General features: G+C 40.0%; 1 protein-coding gene across 6 annotated transcripts in view; it reads right to left on the reverse strand.

Moving 5' to 3' along the window:
• Positions 1 to 24,777, reverse strand: part of CC2D2A (coiled-coil and C2 domain containing 2A) — a 136,357-nt gene that overhangs the window by 98,832 nt on the left and 12,748 nt on the right. The window lies entirely within an intron of this gene.

Here is a 24,777-nt window from a genome sequence, read left to right on the forward strand (position 1 = left end):
CCTTTTGACATAGTAAGTACATGTCTTGGCTTTTCTGAAACTGAGAGCCAAAACCTCAGTCCTGCCTGGCACTGTCATCTTGACTTAACTAAGAATGAAATGAATGACAGTTGACTGTTCAAGGCACATGAATACTTACCAGTTCAATTGCCACTGGGAAAAGGCTCTCACATTTGTTGATTTGAGAAACAGGCTTGTCAGGTGAATGGTTGGCTAATGAGTTTGGGGTTTCTGGGTTTAACTTTCAATTGCACTGGTATCTTTGATAAGAGAAACCTTTTCTAGAGGCCCAGACCTAGCCCGGGGCTATCATAGAGACAATATACATTTTGTATATATTATTGAATTTACCCATAAATACAATGAACTATCAGGCAGCTATTGTGTGCCAGGTTCTGTGATACCTGCATCAAATGCATTTCTCAACAGTTTTTCTGCTGTCTTTGTGAGGAGTACCCCAGGGATTATGATCACCAAGTATCACAAAGATGAAGGCTCTGCAGCCCTGTGTGATAAATGGCTCTACAATCACACACCTAGGATGTGGAATTCTTGGCATTTGGTCCCAGTCCCACATTCCCCAATTCTCTAAACCATTACAAAAGAGGCGGAAGTAAAATGGAGTCTTTGAGGAACAGAATGTTAGCATGGGTGGAGCAGAGTGTCTCTACTGGGATGAAGAAGGACTCAAGATTACAAAAGGATTTTGGGGTCAAGTTAGGGAAAGCCTCTGATGTCACATTAAGGTGCCTCGGGTATATTCCCCAAGCAGTGTGGATGTCGTGAAGAATGTGCAGGGAGGAGGACGTGAATGCAAGCAGCGTGTTCAGAAGCTGCACCACAGGATGGTTGGGGTGGAGTGGGTGAGGTGCCAGGGACCCCAGCCAGGATGCCCTGGTATGAGATAGGAAGGAAAGGGGGTCAATGTGAGTCAGTAAGACAGGCCACACAAAGGAAAATACAATAGGGCCTAGTGGCGATTGGTAGGTATGGAAAAATGACCAGTAGTAGCGGCAGCAGTAGTATCTTCTGGGAACTTTTTAGATACACAGATTTTCAGGCATACTCCAAAACCTGGAGGTACAGCCCAGACAACCAGGGAGTTTAAACAGACACTCAACCTGGAGGACCCCAGTATAGAGAAATAAGGAAAAAGTGAGGGAATCTGAGGTTTCAACACGAGGAGTTTGATGCTGCTGAGAAAGAAAAATGAGAGGGGGAAGTCAGACTGGGAGGTGTCGGAGTGAATTTGTCTGAGGCCAGATGAGTCTGCGGTGCTTGTCCAGGACACCAAGCTCTGGGACAGGGGCCAGACTGAACAGTAAAGTCTTGGGAAGGCTTTCAACCATGGTGAGTGCTGAAGCTTTAAGAAAGGAGTTTCCTGAGGAGAGAAGGATCCTCACACTTGTAGACAATGACACTATCTTGGGAGGAAGGAAGCAGGAGAAAGTAAGAGAGCTAGGAGGAAAAGTGGCAGAGAGAAGGCAAAGATAACAGGTCTGCAGGTTCCTCCTGAGCCTGCTTTATGCAAGAAAAGACAATAATCACCGGCCTCAACGCCCATTTCTGCAGCACAGCCACTCTGTTCTGGGTTGTGCCTTCTTCCACATGTGTGATAGAAAGCGATAAAATACTACTTATATCATGCCCCCAACTATCACTTAATGCCTGTATGGAGGCATGAAATATTTATGGTAATGATTAGAGTCTGGCATGCATGTGTTGAGGTTCAAAGTTCTTTAAGAGAATCTCCATTAGCTTAATAAAATTTTTTGGCATTCTTTTAAAACTCACTTAAAATCAAGTCATTTTTCATTTTAAAGATAATATAACTATGGTAGATTATGTGATTCTGTTCCTGTGACATATGCACAGAGTCATGAGACTTCCTTCATCTGTCATATTTTGAATTTATATATGGTTATGTACTGCACAAAGAAGTTTTGGTCAATGGCAGACCCCATATACAACGGTGGTCCCATAGGATTATAATGGAGCATATGTAGAGATCTGATCTATGGCACCTGATATTGGCTTTGCAGATCAAGTAGGAGGAATAACTGATATTCAGTAATGATGCTGGGACATTTGGTTTTCCATATTGAAAAAATACAGATATATATATATATATATACACACACACCATCTAGGTTTGTGTAAGTATGCTTTATCATAGTCCCATAATGATACAATCACTCAGCTATGCATTTCTCAGAATGTATCCCTGTCATTAAATGACACATGATTGCATTTGTTAGGCTATTTGATTAGTACCCATTTCCTCTCCAGGTTCTAATGTCCCCAGCCACGCAGGGAAGGCACACTGTAAGTATCAGTAAGCGTGTGTGGGATGCCTGGGTGGGTAAACGGGGGCTTCTAGACTGAAACCCTGCTTCTTGCCAATGCTTTCCTCTGGCTGACCATTTACTGTGCCACTGTCCCTGTCACCAACCCCCTCCATCACCAGTGAGAAGCCTTTTTCAAAACTAATAAGTTTTTATGAACATGAAAAATAATCTTGTTTACACCCCCTTAAAAAATTCAGGGTTTTTTTTAGTTTACATAAAACAGTTATTACTTGTACATGGTTTACTAGAACAATTTTATGAATTATTCTTTAAAAGAGAGACAACATATTTTATTAAACACTATCTCTTCTGAATAAAGAAACTGAAGTAGTCTTATTATTAGTTTAAAAAACATTGACAATTTTTGAAACCATAAAAAGTAGCTCTTGCCTGATTCCTTTTTGAAATTATGAAATTTATCACTTTTAATAGACGTTATTTTTTAGAGCAGTTTAGGTCCTCAAAAAAGTTGAGGGGAAGTTGCAGAGACTTCCCATATATCCCAGCCCCAACATGCTTAGTTTCCCTGATGCTCGTACCCCCCCACCAGAGTGGCACATTCATTACAATTGATGAACCTACATTGACTCATCAATCACCGAAAATCCATAGTTTGCCTGGGGATTTAGTTCTGGTGCTGTATATTCTATAGATTTGGATAAAGCTATAATGATACATATCCAGCATGATCAAATGATACAGAGTAGTCTCACTGCCCTTCAAATCTTCTGTGCTCCACCCGTTCGGCCCTCCCTCCCCTCTACTTTCTGGCAACCACTGATCTTTTTACTGATTTTGTTTTTAAAGTCTGTGCTAGTAAAAGACATGTAGAGGATTTAAAGATTTCCAAATCAGGTCTGTACAACTAGCTGATGGCATGTCATCTCCCCAACTAGACTGTGACCAGCTGAGAGCAAGAAACGTATTGGGAGACTTTTGAACTCGGTTTTTGTAGTATTAGATCAGTGAAGGAAAAACATAGAAAGGAACCATGATGATGTGAGGGATATTATACTTAAAAAGGTATTTCAAACAAGATGAATGTAATCTTCATTTGTTTGAAACCAGTAATGATGAAGACTTTTTTAAAAAGATAATATTACTAACATGACATCCATGGAAGCCAAAGGTACCAGTTCACTCCCTTTGACATCATAGCTAATGGGGTTAAGTACTTTCATTTTTGTCTTGGTAGAATATGGCAAACAGGGTTTCTTTAAACAGCTGGAAATACTAAGACAACCCTCATTAAACATTTTTCTTCTAATTTATTGTCAGTTGCTCCACTCCATTACTAATCAGCTACATGATCTCAAACTGGATCTCCCTTTCAAGCCCTGCAGGTGAGAACTGATCTGCCAGGCTCGAGGAAGGCCTTGATTTCACATTTACAAAAAGAGGCATATTCAGAAAATGGCCCTTTGACCCAGCTAGGAAAACCTGACATGAATAAAGTTTCTGTAGCATCAAATGCAAAGTGTGATGAAAATATTTTTTTTAATTAAGATGTGATTTGAGGGCATACAAGAACTTATGGATAATGACAGAATTTTAGGACATTCCATTAAAAATACATATATAATGTCAATGTAGTATGAAATGTGGATTTCTTTGGCAAAGTGATGTTTTTCATCAGACACAGCAAGAGACTAGATGTTCAGCAATGTTGCTCTTGCTGCCTAGCAAACCCATTAATCCCAAGGCTACGTGAGCCTTATGTTTGAAATGGCTTTCAGATCTTCTCTGCACTCTCGCTCCTCTTTCCTATCACCCATACTCATTGTTCCCCAGTTCTTTCTCTTTTCAGGCTTAGTAAAGTAGTGGACACTCTCCATTTTTCTCCTAAGCACTTCGGTTATACCTGATCCCTCAGAAAACACAACCATGTTTTCCTAACAAACAGGCATTTCATTTTAGATAATTTTCTGTTCCTCTCATGTTATGTCCACAAATTGATGTGATCCAGAATCCTGATGCCTCACCTACGTTTTTCCTTAAAAACAGTTTTATTGACATATAAGACATATGCCACAAAGATCCTGCTTTTAAAATGTGCAGAGCACATGAATAGGCATTCTCTGAGAAAGACGTACAATTGGCTAACAAGCACACGAAAAGATCTTTAACATCATTAGTCATTAGGAAAATGGAAACCAAAACCGCAATTAGGTACCACTTCACCCCTATAGGCTGAGTATAATAAACAAGAGAGATAATAACAAGTGTTGACAAGGATGTGGATAAATTAAAATTTCTGTGCTGGTAGGAATATAAATTGCTGTAGCTACTCTGGAAAACATTTTGGTAATTCCTCTAAATCTTTGGCAAATATTTAAAAGTATGATAAAAATTTATGTCAACTTAAAAATATGCAAGGAAAACCTAGTATTTCCATAATTATTGCAGGAGTAGTGGAAAAAAGAGTTACAGGGACACAGGCCTAAACTACCTTTTACTTCTGCTTCTCCATTCCAAATGCTCAAACCTCACCACAAAATTATCTTTCCCTAATGCAAAATTCCAGGATAGACTATAAAATATAGAGATAAGGGGGTAGGAAGAGCATGGGGCAAAAGCCAGCTTGACTTCAGTAGCAAAAATGGGAGAATAACAGGGCTGAGAGGAAAAATGTATTTCTGGGCTCTCTAGCCTGTTCCACTGGTCTGTATGCCTGTTTTTGTACCTATACCATGCTGTTTTAGTTACTGTATCCTTGCAGTATAGTTTGAAGTCAGGCAGTCTGGTGCCTCCAGTTTTCTTCTTTTTGCTTAGGATCATATTGGCTATTTGGGCTCGCTTTTCCTTCCGAATGAATTTTATAACAGTTTTTTTTCTAATTCTGTATAAAATATCATCAGTAGTTTGATAGGAATAGCACTGAATGTTAAATTGCTTTGAGCAGTATGTCCAGTTTAACAATATTGATTCTTCTTATCCATGAGAATGGGATGTTTTTTCATTTGTTTGTGTTATCTCTGATTTCTTTCAGCAGTGCTTTGTAATTCTCCTAGTAGAGATCTTTCACCTTCCTGGTTAGCTGTATTTCTAGGCACTTTATTCTTTGTGTGGCTATTGTGAATGGGATTGCATTCTTGATTTGGCTCTCAGCTTGGACATTATTGGTGTACAGAAATGCTACTAATTTTTGTACATTGATTTTGTATTCTGAAACTTTGCTGAAGTTGTTTATCAGATCTAGGAGCCTTTGGGCAGAGACTATGGGGTTTTCTTTTCTTTTTTTTTTGTTTGAGATGGAGTCTCGATCTGTTACCCAGGCTGGAGTACAGTGGTGTGATCTCGGCTCACTGCAAGCTCTGCCTCCTGGGTTCACATCATTCTCCTGCCTCAACCTCCCGAGTAGCTGGGACTACAGGTGCCCGCCACCATGCCCAGCTAAGTTTTTGTATTTTTAGTAGAGATGAGGTTTCACCGCGTTAGCCAGGATGGTCTCAATCTCCTGACCTCGTGATCTGCCCGCCTTGGCCTCCCAAAGTGCTGGGATTACAGGTGTGAGCCACCACACCCAGCCGACTATGGGGTTTAGAATATAGAATAGATATAGGTATAGAATAGTGTCGCTTGCGAATAGAGATAGTTTGACTTCCTCTCTTTCTAGAAATAAAGCCACACATCTGCAACCATCTGATCTTTAACAAAGCTTACAATAACAGCAATGGGGGAAAGGACTCCCTATTCAATAAAAGGTGCTGGGATAACTGGCTAGCCATATGCAGAAGACTCTTTCCTTTCACCATATACAAAAATCAACTCAAGATGGATTAAAGACTTAAATGTAAAACCTAAAACTTTAGAAACCCTAAAAGAAAACCTAGGAAATATCATTCTGGACACTGGCCCTGGCAAAGACTTCATGATGAAGTCTCCGAAAGCAATTGCACCAAAAACAAAAATTGACCAGTGGGACCTAATTAAACTAGAGAGCTTCTGCACAGCAAAAGAAACTATCAGCAGAGCAAACAGATAACCTACAGAATGGGAGAAAATATTTGCTAACTATGCAGCTGACAAAGGTCTAATATTCAGAACCTGTAAGAAACTTAAACAATTCAATAAGCAAAACACAGACAACCCCATTGAAAAATGGGCAAAGAATGTGAACAGATAATTTTCAAAAGAAGATGTACTTGTGGCCAACAAACATTTGAAAAATGCTCAATATCACTAATCATTAGGGAAATCCAAATAAAAATCACAGTGAGATTCCATCTTACACCAGTGAAAATGGCCATTACTATATTAAAATGTCAAAAAATAACGATGCTGGCAAAGTTGAGAATAAAAGGGAACCTTTATACACTGTGGGTGGGAATGTAAATTAGTTCCGCCACTGTGGAAAGCAGTCTGGCGATTTCCCAAAGAACTTAAAATAGAACTATCATTTAGCCCAGTAATCCCATTACACACAAAGGAATATAAATCATTCTACCATAAAGACACATGTATTCACATGCTCATCACAGCACTATTCACAATAGTAAATACATGGAATCAACCTAGGTGCCCATCAGTGGTGTACTGGATAAAGAAAATGTAGTACATATACATCATGAATACTACAGAGCCATAAAAAAGAATGAATTCATGTCCTTTGCAGCAACATGGATGGAGCTGGAGGCTATTATCATAAGCGAATTAATGAAGGAACAGAAAACCAAATACCGCATGTTCTCACTTGTAAGTGGGAGCTAAATATTGAGCTACATATGGACAAAAAGAAGGAAACATAGAGGCTGGGCGTGGTGGCTCATGCCTGTAATCCTAGCACTTTGAGAGGCTGAGGCAGGAGGATTGTCTGAGCTCAGGAGTTCAAGACCAGCTTGGGCAACATGGTGAAACCCCGTCTCTAGTAAAATACCAAAAATTAGCTGAGTGTGGTGGCATGTGCCAGTAATCCCAGCTACATGGGGGGCTGAGGCAGGAGAATCACTTGAAGCCAGGAGGCAGAGGCTGCAGTGAACTGAGATCATGCTACTGCACTCCAGCCTGGGCAACAGAACGAGACTCTGTCTTCCAAAAAAAAGAAAAAGAAACAATAGACATTGGGCCTATTTGAGGGTGGAGGGTGGGAGGCAGGTGAGGGTTGAAAAACTACCTATTGGATATTATGCTGATTACCTGGGGGACAAAATGATCTGTATACCAACCCCGCAATATGCAGTTTACCCATGTAACAAACCTGACATGTATCCCTTGAACCTAAAATAAAAGTTGGAAAGAAAATTAAAAAATAGATAATCTGTGAAGTCACCATTCTTTGTTTTTAAATTTATATATGCTTCACCCTGTTACATATTGTAACTGTATGTTGTCAATCAAAGCATGTAGTTGAATCACACTAATTAAAAACTTTCAAATTTTGAGGGTTAAAAAATGTAATTAGTGGACAAACTGATGCAAGACCCTAGGATAGCCTTTAAGCCACAATTAATGCTCTGGGTACACAGGACACGACTTTACTGTCAGGCAGGTTTTTACCCAGGGCAAGAAATGGGCCCAAAAACCTATTGGTGGCTGTAACTAGAGTTTAAGAAAATAGGTCATTGATTTCTTCTCTTGATTTTCTAACTTTTATGAAATAGACCAGTATCACTTGTGAAAGTGTCACTACATAAAAAGAAAGTCAAAATGGGCTGAGAACAAATTGGCTGTCCCTATATGAGCCCCAGCACTGCTGATAGTTCACATTTGCTGAGGTGTTCTAGAGGGACTTCTCTGATCACTGTCTTTTTTGCTAGTTCTCCCAGGCTCACTCTTTCTGAGTCCCACCAGCATTTTCATTTTATGTTAGCTGAAAACTCACGAACCCTTGCTCTGGCACATGCGTCTCTTTCTCATGTGGGGTCTTGGGATCCTGGCCCTGTCTGGTGCCCCTTCCTCTTCTTCGTGCTTCAGCAGATGGTGCAGACTTGGGGACCATCAGCCTGGACAAGACTTAGTGCTCTCATGCTGTTGTGTTGGTGCACAGGGCACGAGGCTCCAAACAGGACTTTCAGAGACTCTCAGAGTTGTCAAGAATATCACAGATATATTTTGACATGGAGATTCTACTTAGGATTCAGTCTTCCACATTGTCTTCTAAAAAAATATTAACAGGTATTCAGGAGGGCCAAGAACTGTGTGAGAAATGCTGGGTTAAGTGTGTGTAGTCTCAGAACAAACTTCATGAATTTCCAAGAGTAGAAATGATATGAAAAGTTTCTCAAGTTGAAGTCTTTTTTTGGAGCAGTTCATTTCTAAGAGGATACTAGTATTCTATAAACTCCAGTTTTGGAAATGCTGGATTATAGAATCTTGTCTTGACTCTTCAATCATTCAACCAACAAATATTCTTTGAGCACCTGTTATGTGTTCAAGGTTTAGGGATGGGGCAGTGAACAAAACAAATGAATGCCTCCACCCTCATAGAAAGTGTATGCCAGTAGGGGAGATGGACCACAAACAAGTTCTGTAGTTAGTATGTCAGATGGTGATATTAAGTGTAGAGACAAGTTAACACAGGATCAGGGGATAAGGAGGGCCAGGAGGGAGGGGCGAATTGCAGTTTTAAATAGAGTAGGCCAGGCGCAGTGCCTCAAGCCTGTCATCCCAGCACTTTGGGAGGCTGAAGCAGGCAGATTGCTTGAGCTTAGGAGTTTGAGACCAGCCTGGGCAACGTGGTAAAATGCTGCCTCTACAAAAATTAGCTAGGTATGGTGGTGCACACCTGTAGTCCTAGCTACCTGTAGTCTCAAAATTAGCTAGGTGAGGTGGGAGGATGGCTGTGCCCAGGAGGCAGAAGTTGCAGTGAGCCAAGATTGCACCACTGCACTCCAGCCTGAGCAACAGAGCTAGACCTTGTCCCAGTAAATAAATAAAGTGGCCAGGTAAGGGCCTCCAGGTGACATAAGAACAGGTGAAGAAAGAGGGGGATCAAACCATGTAGACACCTAGGGGATGAGAATTTCAGGTACAAGTAGTACTAACTGATGCAAAGACTCTAAGATAGAACTAAGCCTGATGTGAGGCCAGAGCAGAAATGGGGAACCCAAACATTGAGGGAATGGAATAGTAGATACTAGGTCACAGAAGTAAGGGGAAACACAACCACATAGGTCATCCTAAATAATTAGGCATTAACAAATATGATGACATCAAGAAGGTGGTGAAGCAGGCATCAGAGGGCCCCTCAACGGCATCCTAGGCTACATTGAGCACCCAGGCTGTCTTCTCCGACTTTAACAGTGACACCCACTCTTCCACCTTTGATGCTGGGGCTGGCATTGCCCTCAACAACCACTTTGTCAAGCTGATTTCCTGGTATGACAATGAATTTAGCTATAGCAACAGAGTAGTGGCCCACATGGCCTCCAAGGAGTAAGATCCCTGGACCACCAGACCCAGCGAGAGCACGAAAGGAAGACAGAGGCCCTCAGCTGCTGAGGAGTCCCTGCCACCCTCAGTCCCCCACCTCACCGAGAATCTCCCCTCCTCACAATTTCCATGCAGACCCCCTGAAGAGGGAGGAGCCTAGGGAGCCCCACTTTGTCGTGTACCATCAATAAAGTCCCCTGTGCTCAAAAAAAAAAAAAAAGGCATTAACTCTGAGTTGAGTGAGAGCCATTGGAAGGTTTAAACAGAGAAGTGACATGACTTTATTTTCATAGGACCACTCTGGCTGTTGGGTTGAAAATGAAGGTTGAGAATGGAAGCAAGAAGATCAGTTAGGAGGCTACTGCAGTATTCTAGAGGAGAGGTGAAAGTGGCTTAGATAAGGGTGGTAGCTGTGGAGAGAGTAAGAAGTAATCATTAGATCTATTCTGAAGGTAGGGCAGACAGGATTTGATGGTAGATAGGATGTGGGCAGACAGAAAGACAGGGGTTAAGGATGACTCTAAGTTTTTGACCCGAGCAATAGAAAAAAAACGTAAAGTCCATTTAATGAGGTGGGATGACTCTAGGAGAAACAGGTTTGGGTTGATAGAAACAGATCAGAAAGTCAGTTTCAGTTAAGTAAAATTTGAGTTATCTCAAAATACATAATCTAGAGAAATGTAAGAGCTAAAACTATAAAATTTCTAGAAGAAAACATGGGAGAAAATTTTCATAACCTTGAGTTGGGCAAATAATTTTTAGATACAACCCCAAAAGCACAATCTGTAATAAAAATATAATAAATTTGAGTTTATCAAAATTTAAAACTTTTGTGCTTCAAAGACACCATTAAGAAAATGAAAAGACAAGCCATTGACTTGGAGAAAATATTTTCAAATTATGTTATCTGATAAAGTACTTGTATCTGAAATACATAAAGAATTTTTACAACTCTATAGTAAGACAACTCAATTAATAAATGAGTAAAAAATGTAAATAGCTGGGTGCGGTGGCTCACGCCACCCAGGTGGGTGGGTCACTTGAGGTCAGGAGTTCAAGATCGGCCTGGCTGACATGATGAAACCCTGTCTCTACTAAAAATACAAAAATTAGCTGGGTGTGGTGGCGAGCACCTGTAATCCCAGTTACTCAGGAGGCTGAGGCAAGCGAATCGCATGAGCCCAGGAGGTGGAGGTTGCAGTTAGCCAAGATTGCACCACTGCACTCCAGCCTGGGTGACAGAGTGAGACTCTTGTCTCAAACTAAATAGTCGTTTTACTAAGAAGATATACAAATGGCTAATAAGAATATGAAAAAATACTCAAATCATTAATCATGAGGGAAGTGCAAGTTAAAAGCACAAGACACCACTATACATCTACTGTAAAGGGTATAATTAAAGACAGATAATACCAAGTGTTGGAAAAGATGTGGAGAAACTGGAACTTTCATACACTGTTGTCAGAAAAGTAAAATGATGCAGCCACTTTGAAAAGTGTATCGACAGTTTCTTAAAAAGCTACACATAAGTTTATCATATGACTCAGAGATTCTACCACTAGGAATCCTCCCAAAAGAAATGGAAACATAAGTTTCCACAAAGACATGTTGCAAGTGTTCACAGCAACACTGTGGATAATACCACCAAACTGAATATAATCCACATATCCATCAACAGGTGAATGAATAAACAAAATGTCATGTGTCCATATGATGAATTATAATTCAGCAACCAAAGAAATGAGATTGAAATGTGGATACATGCTACAATATTTATGAATCCCAAAAATCATTATGCTAAGGAAAGAGGTCAGGTGCAAATCACTACATATCGTATGATTCCATTTACGTGCAATGTTCAGAAAAGACACACTTCCAGGAATAAAAACTAGATCAGTGTTTGTCTAGAGCTAGGGCTAGGAATGGAGGCAAATAGGCACAAAGGAACTTTTTGGGGTGATAGAAATATTCTAAAACTGGATTGTAGTGTGATATTGCACGTTTATATATCTACCAAAAATTCCTTAAATTGTACACTAACAATGGGTGAATTTTATGGTATGTAAGTTATATTTCAATAAGCCAAAGATATGGGCTGTCTTATTAGATGTGCAAAAGTGGATGTTGAGTATGTGGTTGCATATTTAGTCTGGAAGAAGTCCATGCTGGAGATAAAAATTTGGAACTGGTCAGTATATAGATTGAATTTAAAGTCTTGAGATGACAACAATAATCGAGTATTGGTAAAGATAAGAAAGCCAAGCACTGAGCCTAGGGTGCTCCAACATGGAGTCGTCAGGATGTGAATAAGAACACGCAAAGGAGAAAGAGGTACAGCCAGTGAGGCAGAAGGAAAACCAGGCAAGTGGAGTCCTGGAAGCCAAGTGCAGAAGTAGGAGAGAATGGTGAGCACCATCAAATGCTGTGAAAGTCAAGTAAGATAAAGATTAAGAACTGACTATTGAATTTAGCAAATGTGTGAGTCATTGGTCACCTTGGCAAGGACATTTTCAATAAACGGGTGGGTGTGTGAGTTACACTGGAGTGATTTCAAGAGAGGACTGGAGACAAAAATGAGAAAAAATGAGTTTGAAAGAATTTTGCTCTAAAGAAGTTTTGTTTTTTTGTTTGTTCGCTTTAAAGGAGGGTAGGGAATTGGGACTGAGTACAGAGTAATTGCTGCCTTGGCTTTCCTCATAACTAACAATAGGTAATATTTATTTATACATATTAGTACTTTAATTTAGTCTTCCCAGTACTGTGTGAGGTAGTGAACGGCAGCATTGGTGAACATCTTAACATTTCCTACATTCTCTAGTGTGCATCATTGGACTAGAATGTTCATCCCATTCTCCAGCTGGTAGGTACTAAGGTAACTCCCAAGGCCCGGCTCCTTCAGGCAGCTTCCCTCTATGCCTTATGCTGTGCTTTATAACATTCTCCCCGACCCCAGGCCAGTCTCTCCAAGTCCTCATGATTATTAAAAAGTATACCTAAAATAAACACTTTATTTCCTTTCATTTACATCATATTTCACTGGATTCTGAACTTTCTTTTCCACCAATACTGACAAATTGGCTCCGAAATGATGATTTAATCAGAGAAACTAACATGAATGAATGGAAAACAGATGGTAGTAATGAAGAAATTTATGTTCCTAAGAAACTACTTAATGTGTGATAGTTACTCCCTCAAGAGATGGTGCAAGATGGAATCATGGGGGAATGTGTGTACTTTTAAACTAGATGTTTATTTTATTTGGAACTATTCCACATTCAGTGAAATGCTTTCTTTATTTGGAATGTCATGACTATATATATGTTTGAAGAGCAGATTAGAAGCCAAGCTTTCACTGCATGGGTTTGTGGTGCAGTTCATTAGGGAGGTGGCGCCTCCGGGCATGTGCCCGAAGCAGTGTGTGAGGCCATAGGTTAAGGGTGCTGGTCTCTGTGTCTCTAAATGCAGCCTGACCTTGACAATACTTGGAGCCTTGTAGGACAGAGGGTCACAGCTTCAAGGTGAGGGGCTGGGCTGGTATCACTGAGGGGCAGCCCAGACTCATGAGAAGTTTGGGAAGTAAAAGGTCAATGGAGTAATCAAACATGTGGATCCAGATGTTTGAGCAGACTTGGTTGAAAAGACACAATGGGCATGGTGGTAAGTAAGCACACCTAAGGCAGAGCAATGCCTAGAGGGAAAAGCAGAGAGGCCACTTGGAGATACTCTTCACTCAGAGTGCCATCTGCATGCCAGCACTATGCTAAGCAGAGCTGAAAGTCAGGCTCTGCCCTCAAGGACTGCTAGTTCGGTGAAGGAGGGCAGGAGGCGTACCAATGAAAAGATGCCTCTGGATACTCACTCAGGCGCAAGGGCCATGGGAGCAAAGAAAATATCTACTCAGCTTATTCTGGAGAATAGGGGATGTTTTCCAAAGGGGGTGACATGTATATATTGATTTTTGAGAGATGAATAGTTAGAATAAGACAAACAAATAAATGAAAACCCCAAACAGGAAACAGGCTGTTCTAGGAAGGGAGAGATAGGTGGATGGTCTACCTGAGTATCATTCTGTTTTTTAAAAAATGAAGCACAGTCAGATTGTCGATCTGGTGAACACTCTAAACTTGCTTCATGCACCATGTTAAGATTCCTCTGTGGGTTTCTGGACTCACTGTTGACAGTGCTGGCTGGGACATAGCATTGCCATTGTACCTTCCATGGGTAACTGTAAACCATCAGCTCCAAAGATCAAAGAGGGTTCAGTTTGAAGCTATGGAATGATGCTGGAGTGCAGCAATTAGGAATATAGGTTTGGATGTCAACATATAGGAGTTTGAATTTTGGCCTCACCACTTCTGGCTGTTGGTTTTCTCTGAACTTTAGTCTCCTAATAAATGAAACAATGCCTGATAATAGGACTGTTCTGAGATTTAAATAACATAATGAATGTAAAGACCTTAGCACGATGCCTGCAAGCTTTTTGCCTAACTCAGAACACGGTCTTAAGTTCTCAGAGTTCAAGATGTCAGATTCATCATCTGTTTGCCTGTCTGTCTGTCACTGCTTCCGTCCCCTACTCTGTGAGGGTAAACACCTCAGGTAAATGAGTAAGTGCTTAGAGAAGAAAAATAAAATTGAACCATACAAGCTTAAAAAGTCCCATAGCTTTCTCAGTACCCATCTGTGAGCAAAAACTTTCTTGTTGTGGCTGAGGAGACTACTGAATCTGAGGTTCCACCTTGGAAACCTCACGTAAGGTAAGCAGTGTTTATAAGCTGGTCATGAGGAAGAGCTTCATGATCCATTTATAGAGTATTAATGTTAGCTCAGGTTACCAAGTCTTAACCTGCAGCATGCTTCCAAACATGCGACTCTCCCCTTAACATGTAAAAAAAGGGGAGGGGAGTGCAAGAATGGGCTCAACATTTGAAAATAAGTAAATGTAATACACTGCATTAACAGAATGAAGGACAGAAAGTGCACGATCTTCCCAACTGATGCAGAAAAGGCATTTGATAATGCTTTTTATAATTTAATGGCTTTTCATGATAAGAGCACTCCACAAACTAGGAATAGAAGGAAACTACCTCAACAGAATAAAGGCAATACAAAAAGCCCATCACTAACACAATTCTCAATGGTGAAAAACTGAAAGCTTTTTCTGTAAGATCAGGAACAAGGCAAGAATGCCTGTTCTTACTACTTCTGTTTAACAGAGTATTGAAAGTCTGAGAGCAATTAGGCAAGAAAAGGAAATGAAAGCCATCCAAATTGAGAAGGAAGAAGTAATATTATCTTTGTTCATGGTGACATGATCTTGTATATAGAAATCCCAAAGATTCCACAAAAACATTGTTAGAACTAATAAAGAATTTAGAACTAATAATTCAGCAAAGCTACAGGATATAAAATCAACACAGAAAAACCAGTTGCATTTGTATACATTAAAAATGAGCAATCCAAAAACAAAATCAAGAAAACAATTCCATTTACAATAATACAGAAAAGAATAAAATACTTAGGAATAAATCTAACCAAGGAGACAAAGAACTTGTACATTCAAAACTATAAAAAAATTGCTAAAAGAAATTAAAGAGGCCGGGCACGGTGGCTCAAGCCAGCACTTTGGGAGGCCGAGACGGGTGGATCACGAGGTCAGGAGATCGAGACCATCCTGGCTAACATGGTGAAACCCCGTCTCTACTAAAAAATACAAAGAAACACTAGCCAGGCGAGGTGGCGGGCGCCTGTAGTCCCAGCTACTCGGGAGGCTGAGGCAGGAGAATGGCGTAAACCTGGGAGGCGGAGCTTTCAGTGAGCTGAGATCCGGCCACTGCACTCCAGCCTGGGCGACAGAGCGAGACTCCATCTCCAAAAAAATAAAATAAAATAAAGAAATTAAAGACACAAATAAATATAAAGACATTCTGTGTTCATAGATTGGAAGACTTAATATTTTTAAAATGTCAGTACTACCCCCAAATTATCTACAGATTCAATGCAATCCCTATCAAAATCCCCATGGCCTTTTTTTTTTTTTCAGAAATAGGAAAATTCATTCTAAAATTCTTATGGAGTATCAAAGGACCCCAAAGAGCTAAAACAAATTTGAAAAAGAAGAACAAAATTGGAGGTTTCACATTTTCTGGTTTCAAAACATATTACAAAGCTATAGTGATCAAAGCAGTTTGGTACTAGTAAAAGGCAGACATATAGACCAATGGAATAGAATTGAAACCCTGAAAATAAACCTTTGAGTATATGGTCAAATGATCTTCAGTAAAGACCACTCAATGGGGAAAGAGCAGTCTTCAACAAAAGATCTTGGGAAAACTGGAGATCCACATGGAAAAAAAATGAAGTTTGTCCCTTACCTTATATCATATACAAAAATTAACTCAAAATGAATCAGAGATCTAAACATAATACCCAAAACTATACAACTTCTAGAAGAAAAAGGAAATTTTTATGACATTGAATTTGGCAGTAGCTTCTTGGATGTGACACCCAAAGTACAGGCAATGAAAGCAAAAATAAACAAATGGGGCTATACCAAACTTAAAAACTTCTGTGCAATTATCCCTCCCTTAGGAACAACAAATTGAACAATTATCTGTGCAAGAAAACACCATTATAAGAACCAAAAAATCAGGTGAGTGATCACAGTATCTAGTATTAATATAATAACAAGGAAAGATGCATTGAGGAGGGTCGGAAGGGCAGTCTTGCATTGCCTGCACCACCCTTCCCCCAAGCCCAAGCAGCACAGCACAGAGAAAGAATCTATGTACTTGGAAGAGGAAGAGTGAAGTGAGTGTGGGACTTTGCATTGGAACTCAGTGCTGTGCTGACACAGTGGAACACAATACTGAGCAGAATTCTGCTGGTGCCCATGGAGGGAGCATTTAGACCAATCCTGGGCCAGAGGGGAATCCTCCCCTCTTCCCAGTGGGAAAGACTCGAGTCCTGGCCAGCCTCATGACCAGCTGACTAAAATCGTCTACTTCTCTAAATAAATTGCAGTGGCAGTCAGGCTACAAAGACTGCAGTCCTTGGGTAAGCCCTGGTGCCATGCTGATCTCAGAGGCAGTGGGTTTGGCATGCAACCCAGTGAAACATCAGCTTCAACAACTGTGGGAGTGCTTCGTGACTCCTTCCTAAATCCAGGTAGTGCAGTGTGGAGAGAGACTCCTTCCACTTGGAAGAAGGAAAGAGAAGAGTACAGAGGACTTTGTCTTGCAATTTGGGTACCAGCTCAGCCACAGTAAAATAAAGCATGAGGCAGATTCCTGAAGTCCTCGATTCCAGGATTTTGCTCCTGAACAGTGTTTCCAGACCCAGTTTGGGCCAGATGGGAATCCCAGTCCTGGCAGGATCTACTACCTGTTGACTAAAGTGGTCTTGGGCCTTGAATAAACAACAATGGCAGCCAGCCAGTAGTGGCTGTGGGTTGTGGGCAAGCCCAGTTCCATGCTAGCCTGAGAGCCTGTAGCATTCAGATGTGACCCAGCAAGTGTGATCAGCGAGGTGCCAGCTGTGGTGGCTATAAGAATGCCCACATTACCCTCCCCCAACTTTAGGTAGCCCAGTGCAGAGAAAGATTCCTGCTTAGGGGAAAGTGAGGGAAGAGAGCAAGAGACCTCACCTGGGAACCAAGGGAATTCTCCCTTATCTTCCCTAAGTTTATCAAAGCTGTGTTCCAGAAATGTGCAAGAGTTGCAGTGTTATTGGGCTTAGGGCTCCCCCAGTGCTGAAACAGCTGCAGTGGCCTCAGGCTTAGATAACTACATTCAACCCCCTTTGAGTTTCTGGAAAGCCCTCTTAAAAAGGATGGGTACAAGCAAGCCCAGACTACGAAGATTGGAATAAATACCTAACTTTTTGATGCCCAGACATCGATGAACAAGCATTAAGAACATCCAGGAAAACATGACCTCACCAAACAGACTAAATAAGGCACTGACCATTCCTGGAGTGATAGAGATATGTGCCCTCTCAGATAGAGAATTCAGAATAGTTGTCTTTAAGAAGCTCAAGGACCTTCAAGATAACATGGAGAAGTTTAACAGAAAGATTGAAATAATTTTTAAAAATCAAGCAAAAATTCTAAAACTGAAGAATTCAATCGACAAACTGAAAAATGCGTGAGTCTTTTGACAGCAAACTTGATCAAGTAGAAGAAGGAATTAGTAAGCTCAAAGACAGACTATATGAAAATACACAGTCAGAGAAGAAAAATGAAAATAACAAAGAATGAGGTATGCCTACAAGATGTAAAAACTAGCCCCAAAGGCAAAAGCTAAGAGTTATTGACCATAAAGACGATGTAGAGAAAGAGCTCAGGGTAATACATTTATTCAAAAAATAATAACAAGTTTTCAAACTTAGAGAAAGATATCAACATCCAGGTATGAGAATGTCAAAGAACACCAAAACATTCAACTCCCCTAAGACTACTGCGAGGTCTATAAAAATCACACTCTCAAAAATCAAGGACAAAGAGAGGATCCTAAAAGCAGCAAGAGAAAAGAAACAAGTAATATATAAAGTAGCTCTGATACATCTGGCAGCAGACTTCTCAGTGGAAACCTTATAGGTCATAAAGGAATGGGATGATATATTCCAAGTGCTAAAGAAAACAAACAAACAAACAAACAAAACTTCCAACTTAGAGTATTATATCCAGCAAAGTTATCCTTTAAACATGAAGGAGAAATAAAGACTTTTCCAGGCAAGCAAAAGCCAAGGGATTCCATCATCCCCAGACCTATCTTACAAGAAATGCTAAAGGGAGTTCTTCAATCTAAAAGAGAAGAATGCTAATGAGCAACAAGAAATCTGAAGGTATAAAACTCACTAGTAAACACAAGTCCACAGACAAATACAGAATACCCTAACACTGTAATTGTGGTGTTTAAATCACTCATATCTTTAGCCTGAAGACTAAAAGAAAACCTATCAAAAATAACTACAACAATTTGTTAAGAGACAGACAGTACAAAAAGATATAAGTAGAGACAACAAAAAATAAAAAAGCAGCAGGGGAGACAGGGTTAAAATAGAGAGTTTTTCAGTTTTTGCTTCTTATTTTCTTTTCATTGTGATCAGAGTTAAGTTGTCATCGGCTTAATATAACTGGTTATAAGATGTTATTTGCAAGCCTCATGGTAACCACAGAGCAAAAACCTATAACAGTTACAAAGAAAAATAAAAAGCAAAAAATTTTTTAACATAATTCCAGAGAAAATCACTTATACACTAAGAAAGACAGGAAGAAGAGAGAAAGGAACAGAGGACTAACAAAACAACCAGAAAACAAGAAAATGGCACTAGTAAGTCCCTCCCTATGAATAATGACGTTGAATATAAATGGACTAAATTCTCCAATCAAAAGACTTAGATTGACTGAACAGATTAAAAAGATTAAAAAAACAAAAACAAAAACAAGACCCAATTATATGCTACCTATAAGAAATTCACTTCACCTGTAAAGATGCACATAGACTGAAAATAAAGGGGTGGAAAAAGTTATTCTATACAGTGGAAATGTAAAAAGAGCAGGAGTAGCTGTATGTGTATCAGATAAAATAGATTTCAAGACAAAAACTGTAAAAAGAGACAAGATCATTATACAATGATAAAGGGGTCAATTCAGCAAGAGGATATAATACTTGTAAATATATATGCACCCAATACTGGGACACCCAGATATATAAAGCAAATATTAGATTTGCTTTATATATGGGATTAGAGCTAAATCCCAATACAAAAGTCTCCCATTAATAATAGTTGAGGATCTTAATACCCCCTTTCAGCATTGGATAGATCATTTAGAGAGAAATTCAACAAACTAATATTGGACTTAATATGCAAATAAAACAAATGAAACTAACAGAGATTTAAAGAACATTTCATCCAACAGCTGCAGAACACAGATTTTTCTCTTCAGCACATGGAACATGCTCAAGGAGAGACTATATCTCAGGCCACGAAACAAGTCTCAAAAAATTCAAAAAAGTTGAAATCATATCAGGTATCTTCTCTAACCACAATAAAATAAAACTAGAAATCAATAACAAGAGAAACTCTGCAAACTACACAAATTCATAAAAATTAAACAATATGCTCCAGAACAGCAATTGGGTTAATGATGACATTAAAAAAATAAAAAATTGACTGGAACAAATGATAATGGAAACACAACATACCAAAACCTATGGGGTATAGCAGAAACATTACCAGAAGGGAATTTTATAGCAATAAATACCTACGTCAAAAATATAGAAAGATTTTAAATAAACAACATCACAATGCATCTTAAAGAAACAGAAAATCAAGAGCACATCAAAACTTGAAATTAGTAGAGGAAAAATAATAAAGATCAGAGCAGAAATAAATGAATGTGAGACTTAATAAAAAGTAGAAAAGATCAATGAAATGAAAAGTTGTTTTTTGAAAAGATACACAAAATCGACAAAACTTTAGCCAGATTAAGAAAAAGAGAAGACCCACATAAATAAAATCAGAGACAAAAAAGGAGACATAACAACTGATACCACAGAAATTCAAAGGATCATTAGAAACTATTATGAGCAACTATATGCCAATACATTTCTTCTAGAAAGCTAGAAGAAATGCATACATTTCTAGACATATACAACTTACCAAGATTGAAACATGAAGAAATATAAAATCTGAATAGACAAAAAGCAAGTAATGAGATAGAAGCAGTAATAAAAAGTGTTTATCTTCAAAGAAAAGCCCAGGACCTGACGGCTACCCTGCTGAATTCAACCAAATATTTAAAGAAGAACTATTATTAATCCTACTCAAACTATTCCAAAAATCAGAGGAGGGAATACTTCCAAACTTATGATACAAGGGCAGTATTATGGTGATACCAAAACCAGACAAAGACATAACACCAAAAAAACCCTACAAGCCAGTATCTCTGATGCGCACTGATGCAAAAATCATCAACAAAATACTAGCAAACTGTATTCAACAATACATTAACAACATCATTCTTCATGATCAAGTAGGATTCATCTCAGGGATGCAAGGATAGTTCAATATATGCAAATCAATAAAGTAATACATCATACCAACAGAATGAAGGAAAAAGGACAGGATCATTTCAATAGATGTGAAAAAAATTTGCAAATAACTCCTCTGAAAGGGGACTAATATCCAGAATATACTAGGACCTCAAATATCTCAACAGATAAAACATAAATAATCTCATTAAAAATAGGCAAAAAACATTGATAGACATTTCTCCAAAGAAGACATATGAATGGCCAACAGGTATATGCAAAAATGCTCAAATTCACTAATCATGAGGGATATGCAAATTAAACCACAATGAGATATCTTACTCCAGTTAAAACGGCTTTCATCAAAAAGACAAAAAATAACAGATGGTGGCAAGGATGCAGAGAAAGGGGAATGCTTGTATACTGTTAGTGAGAATGTAAATTTGTACAGCTGTTATGGAAAACAATATGAAGGTTTCTCAAAAAATTAAAAATAGAACTACCCTATGATCCAGAAATCCCACTGCTGGGTATATATCCAAAAGAAAGGAAATCAGTATATCAAAGAGATATCTGAACTGTTTTTATTGCGGCACTATTCACAACAGCTAAGATATGGAATCAACCTAAGTATCCATCAGTGGATAAATGGATAAAGAAAATATGCTACATATACACAATGGAATATTATTCAGCCATAAAAAAGAATGAAATTTTGCAGTTTGCAGCAACATGGATGGAACTGGAGGACATTATGTTAGTGAAGAAAGCCAGGCACAGAAAGACAACTAGTACATGTTTTCACTCATATGTGGGAGCTAAAACAGTTGATCTGATAGAGATAGTGAGTAGAATGATGGTTACCAGAGGCAGGACCCTGTCTTGAGCATTTGTTGTTATGCCCATGGCAGTTTTTCAACATGTTTATCAAGCTCCAAATATTGCACTGGGGAATAAGCAATGAATACAGTAGACAAAGTCTGGCTCTCAGGGAGCTTTCCTTCTAATGATCAAGATAGTCAGCTGTTGGGAGGCCGAGGCGGGTGGATCACGAGGTTAGGAGATCGAGACCATCCTGGCTAGCGTGGTGAAACCCCGTATCTACTAAAAATACAAAAAAAAAAACTAGCCGGGCGTGGTGGCGGGCGCCTGTAGTCCCAGCTACTCGGAGGCTGAGGCAGGAGAATGGCGTGAACCCAGGAGGAGGAGCTTGCAGTGAGCCGAGATCGCGCCACTGCACTCCAGCCTGGGCGACACAGGGAGACTCCGTCTCAAAAAAAAAAAAAAAAAAGATAGTCAGCTGATTGGAAAATGCCAGGAGGTGATGAGTGCTCTGAAAGAAAATAGAACCAGCTGAGAGGAAAGAGGACAGAGGTGGGAAAGGGACATTCTAGATAAAAGGTCAGGGAATCCCTCTCCACTCTCCACCTCTCCCCAACCACCAGATCCCTATATCCATACATTCATGTCCACTTGGATATTCAACAGGCATCTCAACTTTGCATGTCTATTCAATTTCTACCTTCAAACCTGCCCTTTCTGCCATCTTTTCTTTCTCTGAAACTCTATTGGGAAAATGGCAACTCCATTTTCCCAATAGCTCAAGTCAAAAACCATGGAGACAACCTTCCTGCTTTCATAATTCTTGTTCAATCAAGAAATATAACTGTTTGTCTCTAACCTTCTAAATACCCAGATTTCCCACACTCTTTTGTCCCCTTCCACTACCCACCAGTCCCATTCCGCAGTAACTCCCACCTGGATTTTTGCTCTTGGCCTCTACCTGGTCTCTGTGCTTCTGCCCTTGCTCCTTCCAAAGTCTACTCTCAGCACAGGAGCCTTCAGCCTTAAGTCTGATTATATCAGTCCTGGGCTTGAACCCTTCAATGACGCTCATCTAATTCGGATTAAAAGTCTAAGGGCCCACTAGGCTGGGTACAATTCCCCTCCTCCCTTCTGATTTTATTTTTTTCCTTTTCCTTGTTGTTCACTCTCCACCACCCTTGCCCCCTGGCTGTTGCTGAACATTCCAAGCACATTCCTGCCTTAAGACCACTCACTGCCTGGAACATTCTCTCCTTGGGGATCACTCATTTCCTTTCACAAATGCACCTCATCCTCTCACTCCCACTGCAGTCCTGCCAGCTTACTGTTTATCTTTCTCTTCGGCACTTCTCATACCTGCTGTACTCTATGTTTATCTAGTTTACTTCATTTGTTTTTCTCTTTTTTCCTCTCATCCCTCCCACAACTGGAGTATAAATTCTGTGGCACTGTTCACCCAATCTATTATTGTCCCTGTTTTACAAATAAGGAAACTAAAGTTTAGGGAGGTTGGAGAACTTGCCCAAGGGAGTAAGATAGGTAGAGACTGGTACCCACAGTTGTCTAAGCCATCTCCCATGGTCTTAACTGGACAGCTCAATTGCCTTTACAATCACAAGCTTAAGTAGAGAACTCTCTTTAAGTGGGAACCAAAGCCCAGGAATGCTCAGATGGTCATGAGGTATTCAGAGGCCAGTAAGGAGTCAATGAAAGTGGAGCACACACGGGAAAAGACCGAAAAATACAACTGGAAGGGGCCCAACTGCATAGGGTCTTAGTGCCCAGAATAAATAAGAGAGTATGGATTTTATGTAATGTAATATAATAGATTTCTGAGTAGAAAAGTGAGATAAAGAAGAGTTTTAAAGAAAAATTAATGTGGTAGTAAAAATGTCCATACATTCTTTGACACTCCTTCTTTCAAAAGAAGGAGCTTGATTTCCTCCCCTTAAATGTGGGCTGGATTTAGGGACATGCTTCTAACAAGTATGTTGAAAGCACTGATAGGTGATTTTCACGACTGGGTCATAAAGCACATGGCGGCTTCTATCTTGCTCTCGACCCTCTCTGTGTTTTCTGCGCATACATCTGTGTGTTTCCAAGCCCTGAATCTGGAATCCTCCTCACCCTACAATTCCCCATGCAGACTCCTCCGTATGTGGAGGCTCCATTCTTCTGTCACCTCCCTTGCTACCCTTGCCTGCCTAGGGCAGTCCTGCGCTCTGCCGTTTCTCCCAGCACTCATCATTCCTTTTTACTTGTCTGTCTCCTGCTCTAATGCCACTGGTATAATACTTCCTCTGCTCTCTTGACTCTGTCTGCTGGCTTTGACTTCTCATTTCTGACAGATGCCTGGCTCCACAGGCTCCTTATCCACCATGTGCTCCACGCCTCACTGCTGGGGATGTTTTCTCTTAATCTTGGTTCATCAGTGCTGCCAATTCATCAGCAGCTTCCAGCTCCACTCAGGGCTTCCCAGACACTGGCTGGTCATGGTGTGGCTCCAGGAGGCAGGTCTCAGTCTTCTGTCGATTCCATACCTCTCCATTCCCCAATTCAGAAATAGTGCCTTTTGTGGGGGAAGGGAATAATGGATAGATTATCTCCATGGTGATAGTGGACAGTATCTCCTTCATTTTAGAGGTTAGAAAATAATCCACTTTTTATGTCACAGAGCCTTGACTGGTGGCCACCTCTTCTGGCAGTTTTTCCCTTGATTTTAAAATAATTAAATATCCAATAGTTGTGCTAAGGACTGAATTGTGTTCCCCCTCTGAAAATTTGTATGTTGAAGCCTTCTCCCCTAGTATGACTGCATTTAGAGATAGACCCTGTAGGAGGTAATTAAGGTTGAATGAGATCATAAGGAAGGGGCCCTGATAGGATTAGGATTAGTGTCCTTATAAGAGGAGACAGTAGAGCCTCCCCATCCCCCAATGCAGGCACACAGAAGAGGTCATGTGAGCACACAGGAAGATGGTGGCCACCAACTAGCCAGAAGGAAGGGCCTCACTGCAAACTGGCCATGCTGGCACCCTGATTTCAGATGTTCAGCCTTCAGAACCATGAGAAAACAAATGTTGGGTGTTTAAGCCTCCCAGTCTATGGTATTTTGTTATGGCAGCCTGAAATGACAAGTTGTAATCCTCGGTAATAAACGTTTTTGAGCATTTAGAAAAAGAAACAGCCATCTGAGA

Source organism: Papio anubis, chromosome 3, assembly GCF_008728515.1.
Source record: "Papio anubis isolate 15944 chromosome 3, Panubis1.0, whole genome shotgun sequence".
NCBI lineage: Eukaryota > Metazoa > Chordata > Mammalia > Primates > Cercopithecidae > Papio > Papio anubis.